Raw genomic sequence first — 6,649 nt, 5'->3', positions numbered from 1 at the left:
ATGTGAATCTTTATTGAATAAATAAAGATTCCCATGTGTTGCATAAGTGTCTCAATTCTTCAACTTGTCGGTTTTCTAAACCATTCATCACATTCTTCCAACCATACCCTCTTCCACCTCTCCCACCCTAATACTTCCTTCTACCAGCAACCTCCACCGCTCTACCATCCCCTCTCATATCCCTCAACCAGTCACCTCCACCCCTCCAGTTCTCCCATCCCCTCCATGCTCCTTCCACACCCCAATGATTGTCTAAATTGAGCATCTCAATGATGCGAGTGGCGCTAGCATCCTGTCTCCCTGCTTCTCTCTCTCTCTCTCTGTTTAACAGGGTTTGATAAGGTTAAGGATCCCTAGTTTTATTGACAAGCTATTTACAGGTTAAGGATTCCTAACTTTATTGACAAGCTAAGAGCTGTTACCTACATCAGGTCATTTGAAAGCATTTTTATTATGAGACATACAAGTAGGGAACAGGATGAAGTTGGAGCCATCTGTGGGCCAGCATTTTCATTTGATCAACTGACTTTATCTCGTTGACATCATTATGCTGTACGAATGTGTTCCATACTCGAGTCATCCTGGGTATATATGATCTCAGATGGAGTGATGTTCTGGAGAAGGGTACAGCCAGAGTGAAGTTGCTGCTTTCTGCCCGTCTTGTGGCATAAAAGCTTGTTTCACGCTGTCCTCGAAGTGGATCCAAGTGTGGTACTTTGACAATATTGGCCTTGTACATAACAGTTAGGCCACCCACATCCCTCCTATGCTGAAGGTTCTGCTGAAATGACAGATCTATCCAGGATGGGTCCAGGCGAGAGATGAGACGTCTTGCTCTGTTCTCTACTCTGTCAAGCAGTCGCAGATGAGAGGGGGGCCAGGCAAACCAAGAAAGTGGAGCATACTCAAGGTGTGAGCGTACTTGTGCCTCGTACAGAATCTTGCAACCCCTACTGTCAAGCAGATGCGAGATACGGTTTAGTGCTGTAAGCTTCCTGGCTGCCTTGTTTGCAAGATTTACAACATGGTTCTTCATGGTTAGTTTGGAGTCAAATTTCACCCCAAGGATATCAACTTCTCCAGGTGCCAACACCCTCCCATTCATCCTTACTACTGCACCAGCATTACCATCATGGTGCCTAGAGATGATTATCATTTGCGTTTTCTCAGGTGCAAATGTTACTTGCCATCTATTTCCCCAAGCTGATATAGCTCTAAGCTGGTGATTGGTTTAGCTTAGAGCAGCTGGCATTTCTTCTCTTGGATAAGTGAATGTCACTGTACAGTCGTCTGCATATGCATGTGATTCTGGGATGAGATGAAGAAGGTCGTTGAAGTAGACATTCCATAACAATGGTCCCAGCACACTTCCTTGTGGAACACTTGCCCCAATAGGATGTCTTGCTGATTCCGTTCCATTGAGAACTACACTTAGAGATCTACCATGAAGGTAATCACTGAGGAGACATAGCGTAGAGCCTGCAATTCCCAGTACTTGAAGTTTTGCTAAGAGGCCCTGGTGCCACACCCAGTCGAAAGCGCCAGCAATGTCCAGTGCTACCACACAGCTGACTTTGGATTCATCCAGTGATTGGTGCCACTTAGTGGAGAGGTTTAACAACAGATCAGCAGCAGAGTAACCTTTCCTGAAGCCATACTGACGATCACAAAGTAGTGAGTGGTAGTCAAAAAACTGTCATTTGTCTTGAGATTATTGTCTCAAGGATTTTACCAGTGATTGACAGGAGTGACACTGGTCTATAGTTGCTGATTTCTGCTCTGCTCTTCTTTTTGTGAACAGGGACTACATTTGCCTCTTTCCATAGAGAGGGCCATTTACACTGTACTAGGCAGTGCTGAAAGATGCGAGTTAGAGGTGCTGCTAGCTGGTTTGCACATCATCTCAGCAATCTTGGGCTCAACTTGTCTGGGCCCACAGCCTTTTCTTGGTTAAGCGATTTAAGAAGGAAATGCACCTCCTCCTGCCTTATTGTCACCACTGACAGTTTTGACACAGTTCTTGCAGCTAGCCAAGGAGGGTCCCTTGCTGGATCAGGAACTTGCATTTTGATAGCAAAGTGTTCAGCAAAGAGGTCCGCCCTCTCTCTCTCTCTCTCTCTCTCTCTCTCTCTCTCTCTCTCTCTCTCTCTCTCTCTCTCTCTCCCTTCCCCCTTGCACTACCTTCCTCCTTTCCTCCTCCGATACCACTCTCTCAGAAAAAGGCAGACAAAACTTACACCAACCCATCTGCATGGTGCCAGGAGCTATGAACCAAGCCTTGTAAATACACGTACGTACGTGGTAACATTTACACCCCGTCCCCTCACAAACACACACCAATATACATTTTTTTCACACTATACAGGTGGATTACAAACTGAATGCCAAGCCTGGAGCCAGACAAAATACATTCTACTCTTGCAGACGTACTTTTTGTCGTATACATCACTCTTATTTGTGCAACGAGTAATTTTTTTTACATACTCTGTCATCCCAAGTTTTTCTTCCTACTATAAGATCAGTACCTCATTGTGCCCTGGAAGGAGACATACTTCCACTAGCTGCTAGTGGAACTGCTAGTGACAAGCACTATTTTTCAATTCTACGCCAGGCTGACTCGTTATTCGACAATGACTCCTTTCTCATGCCGGTATCCGAGAAAATGAGATAATTGACTAGGCTGCAGACACTCTTCATTCCCAGCCAGTGGGGAGAAAAATCTGATGTTGGCTGTGAATGAATTATCTCCAGTGATAGGGCAGGCTTGTCATAAACTCTGGTTGTTAGACTCTTAACCAGCTCAGATCCACTCAACTAGGACTGATTCGTGATTGTGATGAACCTCACCAAGAAGTGTTGAGGCTCTGGGAGGAAGCATTTCGACCACATATTTATATGAAGCACTAAGCCCATGTGGGTCATTTAGCACAGGGAGTGGTGGAGGGATCCACTCCGTCCACTAACAGGCAGACGGACTACTCTCACAGCCACTTTCTTCTGATTCTTCAAGGGAGTCTTTTCTTACAGTATTTACAAAACTAAAACGGTTTGATTAATCAGCGCTTTAAACATATTCCATTTCCGCCATTTTCAAATTTTGCACTATCAATAATTTGCTACTGTCGTGGTCAAGGCCAATTAACTTATATTACCTAAATGATAAATCATAATCAAAAAACAAGTAAACGTTCTCAAAATCTATTTTAACTTTTCATAATCAATATTCATAATTTGTTGTGTATCAACGGCCACGACTTTCAACAGTTTTAGACGAAAGGAGAAATATCCCCGCCATTGATGGCGAGAGCCACCTGCCACTAGGCACTAACTACTCAAACACCGTCTTCATTCTAGCTAATAAAAATATTTATAATTCAACTACTAATAATAATATAAATTATGTAAGTGACGAAAGACATCGAAATAATGTTAAAGTGATATAATGGTACATTATTACGGTTGAAACAACGCCATCAGAGTGACGGAAACGTGAACCCACAGAGGTCGTCCCCACAAACATCACCATCCACAGTAGGAGTCCCCATACACCTCACCACCAACAGTGGGAGTCCCCATATACCTCACCACCCACAGTGGGAGTCCCCAAACATCTCACCACCCACAGTGAGTCCCCATACACCACCCACAATATGAGTCCCCATACACCTCACCACGCACAGTGGGAGTCCCTATACGCCTTACCATCCACAGTGGGAGACCCAAAACACCTCCCCACCCACAGTGGAAATCCCCATACACACCAACACCCACAATGGGAATCCCCATACACACCACCCACAGTGGGAGTCCCCATACACCTCACCACCCACAGTGGGAGTCCCCATACACCTCACCACCCAGAGTAGGTGCCCCCATACACCTTACCACCCACAGAGGGAGTCCCCATACACCTTACTACCTACAGCGTGAGTTTCCATACACCTCACCACCCACAATAGGAGTCCCCATACACACCAACCACAGTGGAAGTCCCCACACACCAAACCACCCACAGAGGGAGTCCCCATACATCTTACCACCCAAAGTGGGAGTCCCCATACACCTTACCACCCACAGCAGGAGTCCCCATACACCTCATCACCCACAAAGGGAGTCCCCATACACCTCACCACTCACAACTGGAATCCTCTTACACATCACTCAAGGTGGGAGTCCCCATACACCTCACCACCCACAATGGGAATCCCTATACATCTTACCACCCAGTGGGAGTCCCCATACATTTCATCACCCACAGTAGGAGTCCCCATACACCTCACCACATAAAATGGGAGTCCCCGTACACGTCATCACTCACAATGGGAATCCCCATACACACCACTCAAGGTGGGAGTCCCCATACACCTCACCACCCACAATGGGAATCCCCATACACAACACCCACAGTCAGTCCCCATGCACCTGACCACCCACAATGGGAATCCCTATACAGACCGGGCCGCGGGGGCGTTGATCCCCGGAACTCTCTCCAGGTAAACTCCAGGTAAACACCTTACCACTCAGAGTCCCCATACACCTTACCACCCACAGTGGGAGTCCCCATACACCTCATCACCCACAGTAGGAGTCCCCATACACCATACCACTCATATTAGGAGTCCCTATGTGCCTCACCACCCACAGTGGGAGTCCCCAAAATCTTACTACCCGCAGTGGGAGCCCCAAACATCTCACCGCTCACAGTGGGAGTCCCCAGACATCTCACCACCCACAGTGGGAGTCCCCAAACATCTCACCACCCACAGTGGGAGTCCCCAAACATCTCGCCACTCACAACGGGAGTCCTCAAACATCTCACCACCCACAGTGAGTCCCCATTCACCTCTCACAGTAGGAGTCCCCATACACCTCACCACCCACAATGGTAGTCGCCATACACACCACACAGTGGGAGTCCCCATACACCTCATTACACACAGTGGGAGTCACCATACACCTCACCACCCACAGTGGGAGTCCCCACACAAGCTACACCACAGGTCTCACCATCCCAGTGGGGGCGGCCCATACTCTCATCAGCCAGTGAGTGGTCATCACGCCTCACCATCACCCACCTCCTGCGGGCGTAAGTGGCTGATACTTCATTACTTCCTAATCTTAAGTCTAGAATTTCTACTAAACCTCGCTATCAACGCCCTCATCTAGATAACACACTGACATTGGTTGGCTATCGTGTAATCAATTTCCTGTCAACTATTAATTACATGTAGATAGCTTAATCCAAATGACTTACGTAATGGCAACAATAATAAATAAACGAAACGTTTGCTATTTTGAAATTTTGGGGCTCTGGTGGCCTGGTGGCTAACGCTCTCGCATCACACGGCGAGGGTCTGGGTTCGATTCCCAGCCAGAGTAGAAACATTGGACGTGTTTCTTTCCACCTGTTGTCTATGTTCCCTATCAGTAAAATGGGTACCTGGGTGTTAGTCGACTGGTGTGGGTCGCATCCTGGGACACTGACCTAATTTGCCCGAATTGTACCGAAATGCGGAGCATAACAAGGGACTTTCTATATAGCAGTATGTCATTGTTGTCAGCTAGGACTGTAGACCTTGTACATGTACTTGTAGTAAATAAAGATATTATTATTTATGTTACAGTTATTGGTCAATCGGCTTCGTGTCACCCATAGTTGGCTATCAACCAATCAGCGCCCTGCCACAAGTAATTTAAATGTTAACTATCGACCAATCAGCGTTCTAACAATGATTAGCTATCGACCACAGAGCTTATCTAATCAGTTTCTTATCAACGATTAGTTACATTCTCTGATAAACTGAAAAATGTATTTTTGTGTGTAAACATTCTTCCCTGAAACTATTCCACTCGACAAAGTTTGACAACGTAAAAAAAGAAAGAAAAAAGAATTATCTGGATTTCCTGCCATCAGAAAGTGTTGAGCTTAACTAACTTCTACAAAACACGGCTTCCATTATTAATTTTTTGTCTTCTGTGATTTCAGACGTTATCTGAACGTTCCTTGTAAATTTTAAGTTTACAGATTTATAAAAACCTATGATTAAAAGATGGGGTGGTAGGAGAAGCAGAATGTTTATACAGTTTCTTGATCTTTTAACTACAAGTAAGCTAATAAGACCGGTCGCCACACGTCTGGCAGTGCAGTGGTTGTTCATCAGCAGGAAACGTTGAAAGTTGCACGTGTATCACTAGTGAGAGACTGGATCGCCATGACACAGGGTGAGCCTCTAATACATATCAAAATGTGGTTGGATCATTTGTCATGTGTGTCAGCCAGAAGAGGAGACCAAGAAGCTAGTCATAACAAGGCAGTCAACATTATCATCATCATTATTATTCATCAGCAACACCATCACAGCCGTCACTGCCGCAGCCGCCAGAGCCGTCACTGCCGCAGCCGCCACAGCTGTCAGTGAAAGCTCAATACCACAGCTGACCCACCAGTTTATATATACATACTTCATAAAGACCTTCACCTTGCTCCATACAATTATTTTTTTGTTTATAATTTCCCTACAATTAATAAGTAAGAACTGAAGGATATAATAATGTTTATATACTGTAAAATAAATGTGTAGTGTTGATGTGACTAACTCCATTGGCCAACATTAGTTGCCTGCCAAGAGGGAGGCGTTACGATGGAGAA

This window comes from Cherax quadricarinatus, chromosome 84 (assembly GCF_038502225.1).
Source record: "Cherax quadricarinatus isolate ZL_2023a chromosome 84, ASM3850222v1, whole genome shotgun sequence".
NCBI lineage: Eukaryota > Metazoa > Arthropoda > Malacostraca > Decapoda > Parastacidae > Cherax > Cherax quadricarinatus.
Note: the sequence above shows the minus strand (reverse complement) of the source record.